Source organism: Elephas maximus, chromosome 20 (assembly GCF_024166365.1).
Source record: "Elephas maximus indicus isolate mEleMax1 chromosome 20, mEleMax1 primary haplotype, whole genome shotgun sequence".
Lineage (NCBI taxonomy): Eukaryota > Metazoa > Chordata > Mammalia > Proboscidea > Elephantidae > Elephas > Elephas maximus.
The window spans coordinates 55,697,005-55,718,782 of NC_064838.1; the positions used below are offsets into that span (position 1 = coordinate 55,697,005).

General features: G+C 44.0%; 1 protein-coding gene across 3 annotated transcripts in view; it reads left to right on the plus strand.

Annotated features, from left to right (window-relative positions):
- The first annotated feature begins 16,165 nt into the window (after positions 1 to 16,165).
- The window catches only part of RAD54L2 (RAD54 like 2), a 127,345-nt gene continuing 121,732 nt past the window's right edge, over positions 16,166 to 21,778 (plus strand). For 2 of the 3 annotated variants that reach the window (XM_049861905.1, XM_049861904.1), the window contains exon 1: positions 16,166 to 16,382. The gene's annotated coding sequence lies outside the window, so the exon portion shown is untranslated. Of the gene's footprint in view, positions 16,383 to 18,875; positions 19,016 to 21,778 lie in introns of all 3 variants that reach the window. The other variant, XM_049861906.1, reaches the window with a different exon arrangement.

The following is a 21,778-nucleotide window of genomic DNA, read 5'->3' on the forward strand; positions in this document are numbered from 1 at the left end:
TTTCCCATGGGATCCAAGGAATTCTCTCCTATTCTCTGATCTCCCCCTGCTCTTCCTTTCGGTTGCTCTCATTGTTCATATTTCAGGTTTTCATGCTCATTTCTTTTCCCATTTTAAGTCTCATTGCTATGCAACCAGGCTATAACCTTTGCCCATTCTCCCTCCCCCCATCAGATCCCTTGTAAGCAGTTCATGCCTTCATTGTGAACCCTTTCCCTGCCTCCTGCCCCAGGTGAAAGGAAGATGGGGAAAAGGAATTAGCTGGAGGTTCAGACCTTACATTCTGTGGCTAAGCATAATCTGGGAAGGCTTCCTGCAGGCAGTGACTTTGGGTAGTAGGCTGCAAATAATGGGAGAGGAATAGATGGAGGGAACCATGATAAGAACCAAGACTACGATTTCTCTCAGCCTCTTCTTAGAACTGCAGGGCATTTCACCCCTGCTGGTTGCTCATTGGTCCTTTCATTCCTTCATTATTTGAGCACCATGTGCTGGGCGGGAAACAGGATCCTGACTCAGGTTCACAGGCTCCTACGGGAGACAGACATGCAAACAGCCTCACAATGTGATAAAGGCTGGGACCCTTTATCATATGCTCTGGGACCCCAAAGGCTGTTTAGAAGATGAGGGCATCCAAGGTGGTTGACATGTGGCTCTTTAAGGGTCAAATCTACGTTTCTCACACCCCAGGTGTGTTTACATAGAAAATTAATGCTTTTTACAGGGAAAAAAAAGTTACTTTGCATTTAAACAATATTGAGTGCTCCACTTTGTTTGCAAGCCCCACATCCAGTCCTGAAAGCATTTTCCTGGATCCCAGTGATTCTTACCTGTCAGTCCTTACTTTCCCATGGATTCTCTCTCCAGAAAACTGCTCATGTCCACCAATGTCTGGACACACTTCCAGGGGCTTCAAGGGCCCCAGGTTATAAATTTTGGTGCCAAAGGACTCAAAATTCCTAATGGTGTCTGAAAGAATAAACTGGACAGGGACCCTGCAATCATTTTCTCTGGGTAGAGAGCAGGGCAAAGGGACTCAGGCAGTAGAGGCTCCCCTGCAAAGGAAGGGGACAGATACTGGCAGCCCATCAGCTGCTGAGCCAGTGAGAGCCTCTGGGACTCTAATGGTTGGGTCGGGGCCTGAGCATCTGTGTTTCTGACAAGCTCCCAAGGGAGGCTGGAGCTGCTGGCTCTGGTCCACACTGAACAATGAGGCTTTAAACAAGCATGCCCTCTGTAGCCCTGCTTCTCTGCTTCCAAGGTGTGTTCCCTTCTCAGCAAAAAGCACCACCAGGTAGGAGAGTGACAACCTTGACACCCCCCCTCCGTTATCCCCACTTGCAGTTACCAAGACTTAACAATGCTACTTCCTAAATGACTCTAACTCCGTTTGTCCACCTATGTCCTCTCACCTTTAGTTTAGGTCAGCACCAACCAACCCCTGCCTGGACCATTGCTGAATCCCTCCCCTACGTGTGATCACTTGGCCTCCGCTTTTGGTGTCCTTATGATCCATCTAAATTGCAAGTTGTCTCAGACTTTCAACATGGCCCTAGTCCTGCACACTTCTCCAGCTTCATCACTTCCCGTCACACTCTTGCGGTTCCCATCTCTTGGCCTTTGCCTATGCTGTTCCTCCTACTCAGAATCCTCCTGTCCAGCCTTGACCCAATTCTCAGTCCTGCTCCAGGCTTCAGCCTATGACCTAGCCTACTTGCTCTCTCCCCTCCTTTCACCTCAGTCTAGATTGGGAGCCTATCTGGCTGCTCCTGCCTCAGTCAGGACCGTTGTAGTTATTCCTAAAACTTCCTGGATCTCCTTTAAGCAAAACCAGGAATTGATTGTAAGGAGAGATGGGGGTGTTTCTTGGACTTGACAAGAAGGCTAGTCCTTTCCTCACTCCCCTTCTTCTCTGGGACTTCAGGGACTCTCATCCCAGAGCCCTCTGTCTGGCTGCTTCAACTCTGCCTCTTTGAATCTTGACTCCAAATTCCTGGGATAGAGATTCTGATTGGCCTATCTGTAATCAGGTATTCTCCCTGAGTCAATCAGCTACTGCTAGGGGCCTGAGATTTAGCACAAACATCATCTCTGGGCTTCACCCCTAAGTGGGTGGGCAGTTTTGGAAAGGGGTATATGGGCTAAGAAGATCCCAAAGATGTCTCCTGCAGCTCTCAAGAGTATTCACCCCATGCTTCCCTCTTGTGGTGTAACTGCCTACTATTGGTCTGCCTCTGTCAGTGGATAGAACTCTTAGGACAAGGCCAAGTCATGTAACTCTGTCAATAGGGACAAAACAGAACATGCCCAACAAATTTTTGTGGGATGAAGTACCAAGGATGCTCAGAAAAAGGACAGGCCTTTGGGTCCATAGAAGCATCACAAAGGAGGTAACTTTTGGTCTAGATATTAAAGGGGAGTGAGTCTACCTGGAAATGGGTGAGGCATAGCTGAGTGGAGAACTAGACCCCTAAAGTGTCTGAGACAAATACTTCCTCCTCTGAATTCCTGTTGATCTGTTCTCACAGGAGTGGAGTCTGTGTTATAATGATGTTTGTGTGCCTGTCTCCCCTAGGAGCCTCAGGGGCTGTGTGGTTTTCGTCTTTGCATAACAAATCCCCAGCATCTGTTGAATGAAACTGAATCCCCTCATGGCAAGGAGGTGGGCAACACAAAACCCTAAGACTGTCTTTAATACATGCTCATGGAAGCCAACACTGTGCCAGATTTTGGGGCTACTGAGATGGACCAACCTGGTCCCACCTGGAGGAGCCAGACACAATTCCAACAAGAATGATATGGGTGATACAGTCAAGAAAATTGCAAAAGTGCAGCTGAGGCTGGGAAACCCCAGCCAACCTCATAGAGAGGAGACTAAGAGCCTGTAATCTTCTCTAGGAGGAGACGATGGAATTGACTTCAAGCAGTTATGATGTTGGCTGAATTTTTTCTTTACTAAATAAACCTCACGTATATGGCGTAGTGATTAAGTGCTACGGCTGCTAACCAAAGGGTTGGCAGTTCGAATCTACCAGGCGCTCCTTGGAAACTCTATGGGGCAGTTCTATTCTGTCCTATAGAGTCGCTGTGAGTTGGAATGGACTCAACGGCACGGGTTTTTATTTTGGGGGGGGGTTTATATTTAGCACACTCAGTGTTTGTAGCCACTTTCCATTTCTTTGTCACCACTAAAAGGAAGGCACAGTACTCCCATTTTACAGATGAACAGCCTGATTTAGGGTGGTTAAGGGACTTGCCCCAGGTCACACAGCATGTCAGTACAGCTGGTCCCTCCATACCATCCCAGATGAAGGGAGAGGGACAGAAAGAGACTTCATTGCTTGGAAGGAGCTAAAGGCCCTTCCAGACACCTCAGGTTCTTTCCAGACCTAGGAGCCCTGTAAGTGGGAACCGTTTCTCCTCCCCTACTCAGGCAAAACTAGCACTGAGCACCTTTTGTACATAAGACATCACAGCTCCCCCCCCCCCCCCGCCCATTGAAGCCTACTCTCAGAAAAACACCAGCATAACAGTTATTTACCCCTAAGGTAAAGTAAATGCTCCTAATTTCTCATTGTGCAATGTATTTATATATACTATATTTGAATTCTCAGGCCTGGGTTCAAATTCTGACTCCGCAAGTTACTGACTGTGAGATCGGATACAATTCAACCTCTCTGAACCTCAGTTTTCGCATTTTAAAAGGAAGGATATGGTAACTTGTGGTAAGCAAATGAGAGATTGCATCTAAGTCACACAACAGAGTGGCTGGCGTACTGTGCATGTTTATTAACAGTTATAGCATTAAAAGGTTGCGTCTTTGGAAGGGATTCTTGGCAGAGGCTGAAGAGAACCAGAGCCATTTCCTGAGAGCCTGGGTGAGCATCTATCTATGGAGCTGCCTCTCTGCCTCTAGTACAGAACTGTTCACAACTGAAGAACTGTGAAGAGCTTGAGTGAGAACTGACTCAGCAGAGACCACGGCAAGCTCTGGATTCCTTTCGGTTGAAGCAGCTTGGGAGGGTCACTGGAGGGAGGTGGAAACGAGAGAGACCCAGGTGGTGGGCCTGTGCAAGTGTGAAGGCCCAGGAGACATATGGGCACCCCTGTGACCAGGTGTACTCAATGATTTCCTCCTGTTCTAAGGCCAGAAATCTCTCTAGCTCACTGGAGCAGAGAGCAGTTGTCCTCAGCTGGCACCACAGGTCTAGAGTCCTTCTTTCTGCCATTATAGACCATGTCATTATTATTTTTTAATTTACTGTGGTAAAATACATGTAACATAAAATGTAGCATTTTAGCCATTTTAAAGTCTAAAAAATTAGGGGCTTTTAGGACATTCACAATGTTGTGTGGCCATCATCCGCCACCACCCTCTATTTTCAGAACATTTTCATCACCCTAAAAGGAAACCCGTTAAGCAGTCATTCTCTATTCCCCACTTTCTCCAGCCCTGGGAACCACTAATCTACTTTTTGTCTATCTCAATTTGCCTATTCTGGAGAGTTCCTATAAATGGAATCATTTGGCCACGTGTGGCCTTCTGTGTCTGGCTTCTTAGCATGTGTTCAAGGTTCATCCATCTTGTGGCATGTATTAATCCTTCACTTTTTTTTTTTTATTAACTTTTATTGAGCTTCAAGTGAACGTTTACAAATCAAGTCAGACTGTCACATGTAAGTTTACATACACCTTACTCCGTACTCCCACTTGCTCTCCCCCTAATGAGTCAGCCCTTCCAGTCTCTCCTTTCGTGACAATTTTGCCAGCTTCCAACTCTCTCTATCCTCCCATCCCCTCTCCAGACAGGAGATGCCAACACAGTCTCAAGTGTCCACCTGATATAATTAGCTCACTCTTCATCAGCATCTCTCTCCTACCCACTGTCCAGTCCCTTTCATGTCTGATGAGTTGTCTTTGGGAATGGCACTTCTTTTTATGACAAAATAGTATTCAATTCTAGGGATATAACACATTTTCTTGGTCCATTCATCAATTACTAAGCATTGGTTGTTCCTACCTTTGGGCTATTGTGAATAGTGCTGCTATGAACATTCACGTAGAAGTTTTTGTTTGACCACCTGTTTTGAATTCTTTTGGATATATACCCAGGAGTGGAATTGATAAGTCATATGGTAATCCTGGGAGTCCCTGAGTGGTGAAAACGGTTAAGTGCTGGATTACTGGCTACAAGGTTGGCGGTTCGAACCCACCTAGAGGCGCCTTGTAAGTTAGGTCTGGCGATCTGCTTTGTAAAGGTCACACAGCCTTGAAAACTCTATGAAGCAGCTCTGAGAACAGATTTGACAGCAACTAACACAACAATCCTATGGTAATCCCATGTTTAACTTATTGAGGAATCACCAAACTAATTTCCGTATCAGCTGCATTATTTTACATTCGCACCAGTGATATACAAGGGTTCCAAATCTCCACATCCTCACCAACACTTTTTTCTGTATTACTAATAATATTATTATTACCGTAACCATCCTAGTAGATGTGAACTGCTACCTCATTGTGATTTTCATTTGTATTTCCCTAAGGACCAATGATACTGAGTATTTTTTCTTGTGCTTAACGCCCATTTGTATATCTTTCTTGGAGAAATGTCTATTCCAGTCTTTTGCCCATTTTTAATTGAGTTGTTTGTCTTTTTGTTGCTGAGTTGTGAGAATTCTTCATATATTCTGAATATGCACTAGACGTTTATGAGATATATGATTTGTAAATATTTTTCCATCCTCTGGGTGGTCTTTTCACTTTCTTTATAGTGTTTTTTGATGCACAAATATTTTTAATTTTGATGAATTCCAGTTTACCTATTTTTTTTTCCCCTTTGGTTGCTCGTGCTTTTGGTGTCATACCTACAAAATCATTACCAAATCCAATGTTATGAAGATTTACCCTTATGTTTTCTTTTAAGAGGAGCCCTGGTAGTGTAGTGGTTAAAGCCCTTGGCTGCTAACCAAAAGGTCAGTGGTTTCAACCCACCAGCCACTATGTGGGAGAAAGACGTGGCAATCTGCTTCCATAAAGATTTACACCCTTGGAAATCCTATGGGGCAGTTCTACTCTGTCCTATAGGGTCGCTATGAATTGAATCAACAAGAATGGTTTTTGTTTTTTAACAGTTTTAGCTCTTGCATTTAGATCTTTGATCCATTCTGAGTTAATTTTTATATGTGGTATAAAGTAAGGGTCCAACTTCATTCTTTTACGTGTGGCCATCCGGTCGTTCCAGCACTATTTGTTGAAAAGACTATTCTTTTACCCATTGAAGGGTCTTGGCACCCTTGTCGAAATCAATTGACTGTGGATGAATGGGTTTATTTCTGGACTCTCAGTTCCATTCCATTGATTTATATGTCTATCCTTATGCCAGGACCACACTGTTTCGATCACTGTAACTTTCTGGTAAGTTTTGAAATTGGAAAGTGTGAGTCCTCCAACTTTGTTCGTTTTCAAGATTGTTTTGGCCACTTGGTATCTTATTTGTGAATTTTAGGATCAACTTTTCCATTTCTGCAAAAACGCTGCTCAAATTTTGATGAAGAGTGTGTGGAACCCGTAGATCACTTTGCGGAGTATTTTCATCTTAACAATATTAAGTTTCCAATCCATAAACAGTGGTTGTCTTGCCATTTATTTCAGTTTTCTTTTTTTCAGCAATGTTTTAGTTTTCAATGTTCGAGTCTTCTGTCTCCACAGTTAAATTTACCTCCAAGCATTTATCCTTTTAGATGCTATTGCAAATGGAATTTTTAAAAAATTTTGTTTTCGGGTTGTTCATAGCTAGTGTCTAGAAATGCAGCTGATTTTCGTGTGCTGATCTTGTATCCTGCAAGTGTGCTGAGTTCATTTATTAGCTTAAAATCTTTTTTTTGTGTGTGGATTCTTTTGTATTTTTTAAATATATATGTAAGATGTAATCAGCAAATAGTGGTGACTTTTACTTCTTTCTTATCCAGATGCATTTTTTTTTTTTTTAAAGAGGCCTTCTAGCACTGTGGTTAAGTATTGGCTGCTAACCAAAAAGTTGGCAGTTCGAACCACCAGTGCTCTGCAAGAGAATAATGTGGTAGTCTGTTTCTGTAAAGATTACAGCCTTGGAAACTCTGTAGGGCAGTTCTGCTCTGTCCTGCGGGGTCACTGTAAGTTGGAATCAACTTGACTGGCAATGAGTTTGGTTTGGGTTTGATATTTATTTTTTTGCCTAATTGCTCTGGCTAGAACTTCCCATACAATGTTGTCTTAGTTGTCTAGCGCTGCTATAACGGAAATACCATAAGTGGATGGCTTTAACAAAGAAAAGTTTATTTCTTCACAGTAAAGTAGGCTAAAAATCCAAATTCAGGGCGTCAGCTCCAAGAGAAGGCTTTTTCTCTCTGTTGGCCTTCTCATCAATCTTCCCCCAGACTAGGAGCTTCTTGGCACAGGGACTCCCAGTCCAAAGGATGTGGTGTGCTCCCAGCACTGCTATCTTGGTAGTGTGAGGTCCCCAACTCTCTGCTTGCTTCCCTTTCCTTTTATCTCTTGTAAGATAAAAGGTGATGCAGGCCACACTCCAGGGAAAGTCCCTTTACATAGGCTCAAGGGTGTGACCTTAGTAAAGGTGTTACAATCCCACCTGAATCCTCTTTAACATAAAATTACAATCATAAAATGGAGGATAACCACACAATACTGGAAGTCATGGGCAAATTGATACACACTTTTTTTTTTTTAATAACTTTTATTAAGCTGCAAGTGAACGTTTACAAATCCAATCAGTCTGTCACATATAAGTTTACATACATCTCACTCCCTACTCCCACTTGCTCTCCCCCTCTTGAGTCAGCCCTTTCAGTCTCTCCTTTCGTGACAATTTTCCCGGCTTCCCTCTCTCTCTATCCTCCCATCCCCCCTCCAGACAAGAGTTGCCAACACAATCTCAAGTGTCCACCTGATATAATTAGCTCACTCTTCATCAGCGTCTCTCTCCCACCCGCTGACCAGTCCCTTTCATTTCTGATGAGTTGTCTTCGGGGATGGTTCCTGTCCTGTGTCAACTGAAGGTCTGGGGAGCATGGCCGCCGGGATTCCTCCAGTCTCAGTCAGACCATTAAGTTTGGTCTTTTTATGAGAATTTGGGGTCTGCATCCCACTGATCTCCTGTTCCCTCAGGGGTCCTCTGCTGTGCTCCCTGTCAGGGCAGTCATCGATTGTGGCCGGGCACCAACTAGTTCTTCTGGTCTCAGGATGATGTAGGTCTCTGGTTCATGTGGCCCTTTCTGTCTCTTGGGCTCTTAGTTGTCTTGTGGCCTTGGTGTTCTTCATTTTCCTTTGCTCCAGGTGGGTTGAGACCAATTGCTGCATCTTAGATGGCCGCTTGTTAGCATTTAAGACCCCAGACGCCACATTTCAAAGTGGGATGCAGAATGATTTCATAATAGAATTATTTTGCCAATTGACTTAGAAGTCCCCGCAAACCGTGTTCCCCAGACCCCCGCGCTTGCTCCGCTGACCTCTGAAGCATTCATTTTATCCCGGAAACTTCTTTGCTTTTGGTCCAGTCCAATTGAGCTGACCTTCCATGTATTGAGTGTTGTCTTTCCCTTCACCTAAAGCAGTTCTTGTCTACTGATTAATCAATAAAAAACCCTCTCCCACCCTCCCTTCCTCCCCCCCTCGTAACCACAAAAGTATGTGTTCTTCTCAGGTTTACTATTACTCAAGATCTTATAATAGTGGTCTTATACAATATTTGTCCTTTTGCCTCTGACTCATTTCGCTCAGCATAATGCCTTCCAGGTTCCTCCGTGTTATGAAATGTTTCAGAGATTCGTCACTGTTCTTTATCGATGCGTAGTATTCCATTGTGTGAATATACCACAATTTATTTACCCATTCATCCGTTGATGGACACCTTGGTTGCTTCCAGCTTTTTGCTATTGTAAACAGAGCTGCAATAAACATGGGTGTGCATATATCTGTTTGTATGAAGGCTCTTGTATCTCTAGGGTATATTCCCAGGAGTGGGATTTCTGGGTTGTATGGTAGTTCTATTTCTAACTGTTTAAGATATCGCCAGATAGATTTCCAAAGTGGTTGTACCATTTTACATTCCCACCAGCAGTGTATGAGAGTTCCAATCTCTCCGCAGCCTCTCCAACATTTATTATTTTGTGTTTTTTGGATTAATGCCAGCCTTGCTGGTGTGAGATGGAATCTCATCGTAGTTTTAATTTGCATTTCTCTAATGGCTAATGATCGAGAGCATTTTCTCATGTATCTGTTGGCTGCCTGAATATCTTCTTTAGTGAAATGTGTGTTCATATCCTTTGCCCACTTCTTGATTGGGTTGTTTGTCTTTTTGTGGTTGAGTTTTGACAGAATCATGTAGATTTTAGAGATCAGGCGCTGGTCGGAGATGTCATAGCTGAAAATTCTTTCCCAATCTGTAGGTGGTCTTTTTACTCTTTTGGAGAAGTCTTTAGATGAGCATAGGTGTTTGATTTTTAGGAGCTCCCAGTTATCGGGTTTCTCTTCATCATTTTTGGTAATGTTTTGTATTCTGTTTATACCTTGTATTAGGGCTCCTAGGGTTGTCCCAATTTTTTCTTCCATGATCTTTATCGTTTTAGTCTTTATGTTTAGGTCTTTGATCCACTTGGAGTTAGTTTTTGTGCATGGTGTGAGGTATGGGTCCTGTTTCATTTTTTTGCAAATGGATATCCAGTTATGCCAGCACCATTTGTTAAAAAGGCTATCTTTTCCCCAGTTAATTGACACTGGTCCTTTGTCAAATATCAGCTGCTCATACGTGGATGGATCTATGTCTGGGTTCTCAATTCTGTTCCATTGGTCTATGTGCCTGTTGTTGTACCAATACCAGGCTGTTTTGACTACTGTGGCTGTATAATAGGTTCTGAAGTCAGGTAAGGTGAGGCCTCCCACTTTCTTCTTCTTTTTCAGTAGTGCTTTGCTTATCCGGGGCTTCTTTCCCTTCCATATGAAATTGGTGATTTGTTTCTCTATCCCCTTAAAATATGACATTGGAATTTGGATCGGAAGTGCGTTAAACGTATAGATGGCTTTTGGTAGAATAGACATTTTTACTATGTTAAGTCTTCCTATCCATGAGCAGGGTATGTTTTTCCACTTAAGTATGTCCTTTTGAATTTCTTGTAGTAGAGCTTTGTAGTTTTCTTTGTATAGGTCTTTTACATCCTTGGTAAGATTTATTCCTAAGTATCTTGTCTTCTTGGGGGCTACTGTGAATGGTATTAATTTGGTTATTTCCTCTTCGGTGTTCTTTTTGTTGATGTAGAGGAATCCAAGTGATTTTTGTATGTTTATTTTATAACCTGAGACTCTGCCAAACTCTTCTATTAGTTTCAGTAGTTTTCTGGAGGATTCCTTAGGGTTTTCTGTGTATATAATCATGTCATCTGCAAATAGTGATAACTTTACTTCTTCCTTGCCAATCCGGATACCTTTTATTTCTTTGTCTAGCCTAATTGCCCTGGCTAAGACTTCCAACACGATGTTGAATAAGAGCGGTGATAAAGGGCATCCTTGTCTGGTTCCCGTTCTCAAGGGAAATGCTTTCAGGTTCTCTCCATTTAGAGTGATATTGGCTGTTGGCTTTGCATAGATGCCCTTTATTATGTTGAGGAATTTTCCTTCAATTCCTATTTTGGTAAGAGTTTTTATCATGGATGGGTGTTGGACTTTGTCAAATGCCTTTTCTGCATCAATTGATAAGATCATGTGGTTTTTGTCTTTTGTTTTATTTATGTGATGGATTACATTAATGGTTTTTCTGATATTAAACCAGCCTTGCATACCTGGTATAAATCCCACTTGATCAGGGTGAATTATTTTTTTGATGTGTTGTTGGATTCTATTGGCTAGAATTTTGTTGAGGATTTTTGCATCAATGTTCATGAGGGATATAGGTCTATAATTTTCTTTATTTGTAATGTCTTTACCTGGTTTTGGTATCAGGGAGATGGTGGCTTCATAGAATGAGTTGGGTAGTATTCCGTCATTTTCTATGCTTTGGAATACCTTTAGTAGTAGTGGTGTTAACTCTTCTCTGAAAGTTTGGTAGAACTCTGCAGTGAAGCCGTCCGGGCCAGGGCTTTTTTTTGTTGGGAGTTTTTGGATTACCGTTTCAATCTCTTTTTTTGTTATGGGTCTATTTAGTTGTTCAACTTCTGAATGTGTTAGTTTAGGTAGGTAGTGTTTTTCCAGGAATTCATCCATTTCTTCTAGGTTTTCAAATTTGTTAGAGTACATTTTTTCATAATAATCTGAAATGATTCTTTTAATTTCATTTGGTTCTGTTGTGACGTGGTCCTTCTCATTTCTTATTTGGGTTATTTGTTTCCTTTCCTGTATTTCTTTAGTCAGTCTAGCCAATGGTTTATCAATTTTGTTAATTTTTTCAAAGAACCAGCTTTTGGCTTTGTTAATTCTTTCAATTGTTTTTCTGTTCTCTAATTCATTTAGTTCAGCTCTAATTTTTATTATTTGTTTTCTTCTGGTGCCTGATGGATTCTTTTGTTGCTCAGTTTCTATTTGTTCAAGTTGTAGGGACAGTTCTCTGCTTTTGGCTCTTTCTTCTTTTTGTATGTGTGCATTTATAGATATAAATTGGCCTCTGAGCACTGCTTTTGCTGTGTTCCAGAGGTTTTGATAGGAAGTATTTTCATTCTCGTTGCTTTCTATGAATTTCCTTATTCCCTCCTTGATGTCTTCTATAACCCAGTCTTTTTTCAGGAGGGTGTTGTTCATTTTCCAAGTGTTTGATTTCTTTTCCCTAGTTTTTCTGTTATTGATCTGATACACACATTTTTGGGGGGACATAATTCAATCCATGACAAACGTTGAACAGCAGTGGTAAAAGCGCACATCCTTGTCTTGTTGCTGTTCTCAGAGAGAAAGCTTTCAGTTTTTCACCATTATGATGTTAGCTGTGAGTTTTTCATAAATGCAATCTATCATATTAAGAAAGTTCTCTTCTATCTTTAGTTTGCTGAACACTTTTGTCATGAAAGGCTGTTGGATTTTGTCAAATCTTTTTTCTTCATCAATTGTGATGCTCGTGTGTTTTTTCCCTTCATTCTACTAATGTGGTGTATAACATGGATTGATTTTTATTTGTTGAACCGCACTTACGTTCCTGAGATAAAACCCACTTTGTTATGGTGTATAATCCTGTTAATACATGGCTGGATTCAGTTTGCTGTTATTTTGTTGAGGATTTTTGCATCTACATTCATAAGGAATATTTGTAGTTTTGTTGTCATTTTTTTTCTGGGTTTGGCCTCAGGGTGATGCTGGCTTCATAGAATGAATTAGGAAATGATTTGCAGTGCAACAGATTCCTCTTTACATGTGGCATTCCTGGCCTTGGGTTTGTAGTTCTTCCAAGATGATTTGCTAGGCCACATCTTGCAAAGGGAGTGGGCAGGTTACTATGCAACTAAAGTGCATAAAACCCTTGCAGGGATTGGACAGTTTACCGTGAAATTTAGGTGACTGTGGCCTACTATGGGTATTGGTCAGTTTGTAGTCTTGGTGGAAGGAGTAGGTTTATGAAAGAGTGAATCCCACAGATGTTTAGGGGACCTCACTACCATCAAGAGGAAGAACCTGGAGCAGAGAGTGTCTTTTGGATCCAGGATCCCTTTGCCGAGAACCTCCTAGACCCAGGAGAGACAGAGAGCTGTAACACTGAAAGTAGTGAGAGGGTGCAGCAGCAGCATAAGCAGCAGTGGTGTGAGACTGTGGGAACCAGGAGACTGGTGTAGGACATCTGTGGTGGGCTTGCTGGCCCATGGAGCAAGGCAGCTGTGGTAGGTTTGCTAGTCCATGGAGAGAGAGAGCTGAGCACCTTTGGACAGGAGGCTTGCTGATGGAGTAGGATTCCTCCAGGCACTTGTCCGTGGAATTAAAGAGCTGTAACACTTGCCCAAGCAGGGCAGAGGCCTGGCAGTGGAGGCCAGGCTGAGAGTGTGGCCAGCCCAGCCTACAAGGGTGGCCTGCCTACTGGCATGGGTGAGAAGGAGCTGAGAGCTGTCTTGGTTGGAAGCTGTCCTGATTGAAGTACTATATCCTGTCTCCTGAGTTGTTCCTGTTACTTCCCAGCCTCAGTTTTTCCATCTTTGAAGTAGAATGATAATTGTGCAGACCTCACAGGGTCAATGTGAGAATTAAATGAGTTAATTCCTGTAAAATACTCATAGTCACGCCTGGCATGTCTTACTGCTATTCTCCAGCATCACACAGTGCCTGGCACAAGGTATGTACTCAGTAGTAATTGCTTAATGGGGTACTTGATAGTACAGAAATTATGCCAGTCCTTCATTACACACTGGAGTGGATTTAAAAAAAAAAAAAGCACTCCAGATTACAGTCTGGGTGATTAGAGAAGTGGTGTACAAGCAGAAAGCTTAAAAAAATCTGAAGAATGGGATGACTGTTGAAGAAACCAGTACAATCTTCTGTCATCTTGGATTCTGATTTAGAGTAAACATGGTTTTGGCATTCTGAAGTGGGAGTGGGCTGGAAGTGTAGCTGGCAGGGGAAGGGCTGGGCTGACTCTTGTGGAATGAGAAGAAGGTGAAACAGGTGAAAGGAAGAGGGTGGGTCTTAGGGTGGGTTCTCTAGAGAAGCAAAACCACACACCCACACCCACACCCACACACACATAGAGAAAGAGTTATCTGAAGGAAATGGTTCATGTGGTTGTAGACGGTGGCAAGTTCCAAGTCCATGGGTCAGACATCAGGCTGGAGGCTTCTCCTGACTCACACAACTGCAGGGGCTGATGAGCCCAAGATCGGCAGGTCAGATGGCAGGCTGCTGGCTCACAGGCTACAGAGGCTGACGAATCCCAAGATTGGCAGGCAATATGGCAGGCTGCTGGTTCAAGTTCCAAAAACCAGAGGTCAGATGATGACGAGCTGGATGCAGGATCCAGAGTGAGCAAAAGCCAGCAAGCTTTGCCAAAATGTCCATATATATTGAATGCAGGCCACACACTCCCATTGCAACTGATTGGCTGATCACATCATGGAAGTGATTACATTATTTCACAAAATGGAGGATAACTACATCATTACATAACAGCCAAATTACATCATTAAATAACTGCCAAACTACATCATTACATAACTGCCAAACCACTGAGGATCATGACCCAGCCAAGTCGACACACAACCTTAACCATCACAGGGTGTTTTTCCATGTGTGAGTTCACGGTCATGAAGAGGCCTTGTCCTAGTTTCTGATTAATTAGTCATTGGTGAGCTTTGTTTTCTTCCCTTGAAGGCAGAGCCATCCATAGGCAAGTATATGTGTAAATCACCTTAGGGATACCACCCGCCCCCCAAATAGGGTCTATTTTCTTGTAGGTGAATTCAGGTTCATGGACAGTAATGACACCACCTGAGTAGTCGGGGGAGCTCCAGGAGGGCAAGGAAGTGATGATGTCATAGAGGCCAATGGCCTACTGGGAGGAGGGAATGGAAGAGACTTCCATCACTGGGGTAGTCAGCCCTGGCCCAGTCCTTGTTGCTCCCACCTCAGTGACAGGGGAGGAAGGTAAGTGTGGGTGGCTGATTATATCCATGCAAGTACCTTGGGTCTTTTGCAGGAATAAACAAGACTTCCCTCCCCAGTCTCTCGGCAACCTCCTTAGTCTTTTTCTCCTTCATTTAGTCATCTTTGGGACTCTCCTCTGAACCTGCTTCAACCCTCTGTATTTCACCCAGGGAACCCAATCTAAGAGAGCTGATCCCAGGATGCTGAGGGAAACAAACTTTAGAGGAATCCCTGGCCTTCTAATAGCCCAGGGTGAAGTTTACTTGAATGAGAGAGCCTTCAGAGACTTAGAGCACACTTTCTACACCATAAAGCCTGCCCTCCCCAGACAGATACCAAATTGCCCTTAGATAGACAGAGCTGCTTCTAAAGGATAATCCCAAATGGAAATCTACTTATAAATTGTGCATGCAAGAGACAGAGACAAACTTTCACTGAGGTACAAGTGACTGATATCACAGCCTTTCGGAGGGTAGCTTCAGACAACCGAAAAGAGTATTGAGGTGAACTTTCCTGAGTCTCAGAAGCCAAGGGAATAAGTGAGAATGGAAAAATTAAGAACGTGTGAAAGCTATGACACTTTCTGGAGCACCTTCTGCAGATTCAAATTCCCATTGATAGCTGGGAACACACTTATATTTTTACAACCTAATTTGTTCCCAAAATAACCATGTCCGGTGTCCGGAAGAAAAGGGAGGTGGTGAGGAGAAAGGATTTTTTTCTCTTGATTTTATGAGGAAAACCACAGAAACCTTCAGAAAAAAGATCCCCTTTCTGAACTCTTTTCATCTCGCCAATATTTGCTTCTTGGGAGGAGGAGAAGGAAGAGAACCGGGGGCTGTAGAGAGAGACAGAGCGGACACAGTAAACTCCCACCAGTGAACCGAAGCCACATGGCAGCCAGTCTCAACTTGGGGGAGGAGAGGGTTTGAATCTGCATCCTTATTCTCTGCCTAAGCGTCAGAGATGAAGGAAGACTCTTCTGGCCCCTGCTTCCGTTCTAGAGACAGCTTCAGTTCAGTAGGAAAAAGGACGGGAGGTGCGGGCAGAGCGGAAAACCTAGTTACTTGGTGCGCAAAAACTTCAGGGGGCCTTGAGGGCTGCCCACAATCTCTGTAGGAGGCTATAGTGGTAGTAGCAATCATTAACAGCAGCAGCAGTGACCGCGCCCTAATGGTGAACCTCGTATCTCTGAGCTAGGCTCTTGCATCATCTTAATTCGAACAACTCTCCGATATTATCAAGTAGGGGATGCGGAGGAACCCAGATTTAGCTGACCACTTAGTGGCCAGGGAGTCTTGCTAGTGGCTGGCGGTGTGCAAACCCATTCTGTCGGACCCATCCTTGCAACTATTCTCCGGAGGGTTCTGGCCTGGGATTTATGTGCCGCATTCACACTCGAAACGATCCTCTATAGCAGATATACGGTTCTGCCCTGGGAGGAATCGCGGTCTACCCAGAGCAGGGGAAGAAGGGTCTCCAGGAGGCTCGCAGCGGAACTTTTCTGTTCGCGGCGCATGTTCCCGTCCGGGCGGCCCGCCGCGCGGGCCGGGAGGGGGACGCTTTCTGGAGCGGACCGCGAGCGGAGGCTGCGAGCGCCGCCGCCGGAGAAGACCGACGATCGGCTGGAGCCAGCCCGCGGCACCCGGGCCTGGCCGGCTGCTTCCCGCCGCGGCCGCCGCTCTAGTCCTCGCTGCCGCGGACATCGCCGAGGTCTGCGTAGCGGAACCCGTGGCCGCTCGGCCCTGCCCGGTCCGGCGCGACCCGGAGCCGCGGCGCGGGAGGTGAGAGCCGGCACCCGTCCCCCGCCCGGCCGTCGGGACCCGCAACAATGGGGGCCGAGCGGGGACGCGGCCCAGGGCCCTGGCGCACGGCAGCCTGGGGCTGCACACGGGTCCCGGCGGCCCGGGCCGGGGGGCTCTGGGACCAACGTGGGCAACTCCGGTGCCTGGAGGCTTGGCGGGGGTCTTGGCCTCGCCCCGGGGCCTCGGTGGCTTGATATTGGAGATTTTTGTGGCCGGGAAGGGAGTTGTAGGGGCGTGGAGACTTAAATCTGGTGGCTGTGCGCTCTCTTGGCGCTGGATGCTGGCGTCGTGGAGGCTGACCGTGGCGCGGGGTGGGAGTGGGGGTGGGGGGCTTGCGATTGGACTCTAGGGGCCTCTGTGTGTCTGATCCCTAAGGGTAATCGGAAGCGTCTCTCTGTCCTTCTGGGGTCTGAGAATTTGGCATGCTGGCGTCCGCTGTGTGGAGAAGAGGCATCGAGAGTTCAGCTTCTCTGAGGTGACCGGTGATTATTGGTTCCTGGAAAGGCAGGAGCTCAGCTGGGCTCGGGAGAGTTGGGCAAAGAGCTCGGTCCTCTGGGGCCCAGATGCACCCTGGCGTGGAGCGGTGCTCAGGCAGGGAACTGGTCATAGGAATGTCGCGGTGAGTAATGTTGGCTGCCTTGGCGTTAGTGGGGGCCGGTGGGAGTTGTGGTTTGGGGAGTGTAGAGGAGAGTTGGTAGGCTGCTGAGCTTGGGGAATCAGATTTTCGTGAGCCATGGTGGTGGCTGCCTGGGAGAGGAACAAGGGAACTTTGCAGAGTGGGCTCTCTGATAGAGAATGACCTCTTACTGCGGAGGAGTGGGTGACTCAGATCTGTTAGAATTCCTGCCTCTTGATAGTGGATGTGGCTGACTAGGTTGGTGCTGGGCAGTGCAATGGATGGGCCCGAAAGGGGCGTTTGGGGGCTGAATGAATTTGTTCCTGAGCCGAAGACAGTGTAGACAGTTCCTTTTTACTCCAAGTCAGAATGCCACCTGTCATTGACAATATTTTAAATAAAGAATTCTTTGTGATATCTGGATCCAAAGCTTTCCTCTACATTTCTTTTTTTCTACTTTGTTTTTGAATTATGACTCATTCTTCTTTTCTGCACCATGGCTATTGTTTGCGATGATAGACGAACACCATAAAACATGTAAATTCTAGGGATTTTCCGTCTAATTCTATGACTCTAAATTGATTTAAAAGCCTGTTTTCACTAACCTGTGTGTCGTTGGTTAATATGTGCCAGTGTCCAAAACTGGTTGCTGTCCAGTTGATGTCGAATCATAGCAACCCTATAGGACAGAGTAGAACTGTCCCCATAGGATTTCCAAGGAGCAGCTGGTGGATTTGAACTGCTGACGTTTTGGTTAGCGGCCCCACACTTAACCACGGTGCCACCAGGGCTCCATGTGCAAGTCTAGAGAATGATAAAAACCTTAACAGTTTATGTTGTTATAAGTTCTTTACATCTCTAAGTCTGTGAAACTGCATTTTCTCCTCATGCTAGGAAGTGATTATCTTGAGTCTGTTGAATCTTAGTGACTGTCATTTCAGCGCCCCTAGCTAGCACTCACAGGACATTTTCTTCACCAGAAGTCTTAACTGTCTTCAATGAATTTGTCTGTGTACTGTTTTCCTGTGACAATCTGAATCATTGAAAGGCAGCATGGAAACTCCAGCTCAGGCCTGCAGCTGTGTGCCAGAGTTCTGTATGTATTATTCAGGCAAAAGTTGGTGTGTTGTCTGGAGATGAGATATTAAAGGGAGCCCCACATGAAGAAAAACTGTCAGAATCATTGTACCTTCTGAGTTTGTTTAGCATGGTAGGAGGCACTGCCTAATTGTAGTCTGGTAGGAATTTTCAGGTGAGAAATGAGAGGAGTTCTGACTACTTGTACTGATCATTCTAGTTATTCTAGGAATTGTTTTATTTTATTTTTCTTAATCTTTAGGAAAAAAAAATTTACCTAGTTCCCTTGGATAGTGTTTTCTTTTCTCTCTCTTGCTCTTAAAATTTTCTATTCTAAGTCATTCGTTCTTTCAGAAATGAACATCTATTGAATTATGCCAGGCACTGTGCTGGGTGACCCCACATGGTGTTGGTGTTTTTGGTATTTTAATCGTGGTAGTTCTTAGTTAAGAGGTGGCTATAGTATGAAGAAAGAAGTGATTCAGGAATATCAAGCTTTTAATCTAAACCGTTGAATAATTTTTTTGTTTGTTTAAGTATTCGTTAGTGACAATTGATTACAGGTGTCTATGGGAAGAGTTTTTTAAATTTTATTTATGGGAAAAGTTTAGCTACAACTGTGTGTTCACATTGGTATGGGATTGTTTTTGCATTATTTTAATTAAGCACCACCTGTTAACTTTAACGTGTACTCCTGTAGACAAACTACAAGGTAAAACATTTTGCTTCTATTTGTGTCCGGATGAGCAGTGACTTACAAATACTGTATGTGTGCTCAGATTCCCCAGGAAGCTACCACTCTTCCCTTCCCACAGTGGTTTTCGGAGCATGAAGGCATTATTTATCCCCTTTGTCTGGTTCACTGTGGCTGCTGATGGCTTGGAGTGCTGGCCCCATGGGCAGGGGGAATAAGATTGAGGTAAGGCTCAGTCTCTTTGAAGTCCCTTGCCTCTTAATTTTTAATGTATCAAATATAAGCCTGAATATTTTTTGCATGAATTGTTAATCTGTTCTGATCTAGTAAAATGAAATTCTGTCCTTTGTTCTGTTCTCCTCTCTTTGTATATATCGTGGCACAAAAAAAAAAAAAAGAGGAAATTTAAAATCAAGGCAGTTGGATCATAAATATATTCTTTAAGATAGCCCTCATTTCCATCTGAAATATTTGATTATTCAGAAAGAATAAAAACTGGTTCATATGTTGCTTTGAAAGCAAGGTGATGACTGAAACAAATGTTTTTGACTACCTCTTTGTTAAGTGGATCAACTTCAGAAACTCTTGGAAAGAAGGCTCAAAGTTTTTTCTTTAGAAAAATTTTCAGAGGTGCCTAGTACAATGGGAATAGCATGGCATTTGGCGTCATCTCATTCTTGCCTCTTGCTCACCTTTTGACCTTGCATAAGCTGTTTGTCTCTCAGCCTCAATTTTTTTTTTTTTTTTTTTTTGCAATCTGTAAAGTGGGGCTAATACTACTTTCTTTACAAGGTTGTAATGAGGACTGGAGAGGATGTAGAGGGCCTAGTCCTTCATGGGTGGTCAGTGCTTGTTGTTAGTAGTTCATGTGTATTATTATATAGGGGCACTATTCTCCGTACTAGTAGTATGGCTGGGTGCTATGCAGAGATATGGAGGCTCAGTTTCCTTGTCTGTTGAGAAAGACAACCAATAGCATTGTATGTACTTGCTGGCAGGCTGGACAGGTAAGAGAATTGTCAAGGTAATCTTTATCCAGTCCTGGTGGGCAGGAGTCCACACTCTATAAAGTCCAAGGTCATTCCTGGCACTGATAGGTTTTTTTTTTGTGGAAGTTTCTGTGGAGAAGCCAGGAGGTAACTGTTTTGGGAAGAGTGGGCATTCCTGTTGACAGAGTGCTGGAGTATGCCAGGCAACATTGTCTGCTATGTGGCCCCTTATAGGACATTTTTCTAGCTTTCTCCTGTTGGCCTCAGAAACCTGGCTTTGTTCTTGCTGGAAGGCTGCAGGTGCTGAAGCAAGTTGTTGTCTTTCTCTAATTTGGTCTACTTTAATAGAGTCTAGCACTCTGTTCAGATATGTTTTTGATGAACAGAAGGGTCACAGGCTTTGTTATAGAATTGTTCAGTTTATTATTCCCCTGTAAGGAAAAAATTTCCGCTAATATTCAAGGGAAAATATAAGTAGGAACCAGAAGTGATTGAAAATAACTGGCCTCTAAATCTCTTCCAGTTTTGCCCTAGCCTAATCCTCCTTCCATTCAGGGTGGTCTTTTAACCCCAGTTGAGGGTAAGTAACATTCTTCTGGCGTCAGAACGCTGTGCACATCTTGATCCTGGCCTGCTTCTGCTCCAGCGTCTCACAAGGACCCTTAGGGTCCAGCCCCTCTGTATCTTTCTTTCAAGCCCCTCTTTTACTGCAATTTCTCTGGCACTCAGTGAATTCGTTGAAGGTCCTTGCATGCTCAGGCTATTCCTTCTGCGGATTTTCCTCCCTGTTCTGCTTTTTGGCTGACTTCAGCGCTTGAATTTTTCAGGCTTTTAGGTACCACCTTCTCTTAAAAGTCTTCCTTGATTTCCTCCAGGTAAGCTGAATGCCTTACCTTTGTATGGCCATTGCAGTCTGCACTGTACTGTTGAGTTTTGGTATTTTGTCTGTTTTTGATGCCTACATGTGACCTACTTGAGGGCAAGACCTTGTCTTGTTCATCCCTGTATCCCAGCACCTAACCATTTCTGGCACAGAGGAAGCTACTCAGTAAATGTTTGTTGAGTGAACAAATGAATGATCCCTGCTTGTGAAATGACAGATCACTCCTGGTGGAGCTGGTGGCATGATGAGAACTCTGACTTTGTGGCCTCGTGTGGTCCCAGCTAAAGCAGTGCCTCTACCTTTGTATTTCCAGGCTGCTAAAGGCCATGCCCTTTACTTTGCTGGGAAAACATGTTCCTTATTCCCTATGTTTATGGTGATTTAAGACTGTGTTTTGCTCTCTTTGGGTTTTGCCAAAGTTTCCTTTAGAAAAGAATGACAGGTCTTGGTTGGTATTATCTAGATCTTCAATTGGCCATTTACTGCTCGGAGTACTTTGTCCTCATGTATGAAGAGGAATGACTGGTTGGTCAGTTTGTGCCACAGTATCTTCAGACAACTACTGGCCAGCTGCCACCTGCTTGGAAGTGGTTAATGGATTTAACACTAGGATATTGTGACCTTTGCTGGCTGTGGATCTTTGGGAGATCCAGCCGGGCTTAATATCATCATATTCAGAAAATAAGATTATTTGCCCAAACTTTATTCAGGAATTTGAGCCCAGTGATTCCAGAGTTATCTGAACCAGTTCTCCACTCGGCCTAATCTGTATTAACACTGAAACTGATGAATTAATTAATTGTCAGGAGGGTGTGAGTTCTGTTATTTACCCAGAAGTTTATAGGCTAGTGCCAATTCATTAGTCATCTTCTTGGTTCTTCTTAGTTGTAAAATAACTTGAGAGTACACTATCCAAATTACATTGATTTAGTTTTCATGGTGGATCAGACCGCATAGGAATCCTATCGAAGGACAGGGGTTAGGTGCCTACGTAATAATGCAGTTATTCTTTCAGGTATGTGACTAACAGCAGACTTCAGAAAAGGAAAGCATGAAAAGTAACTGTACTAGGGTTAAAGATAAAAATTGATATGAGGTAAAAAGGAAAGCTGAGGC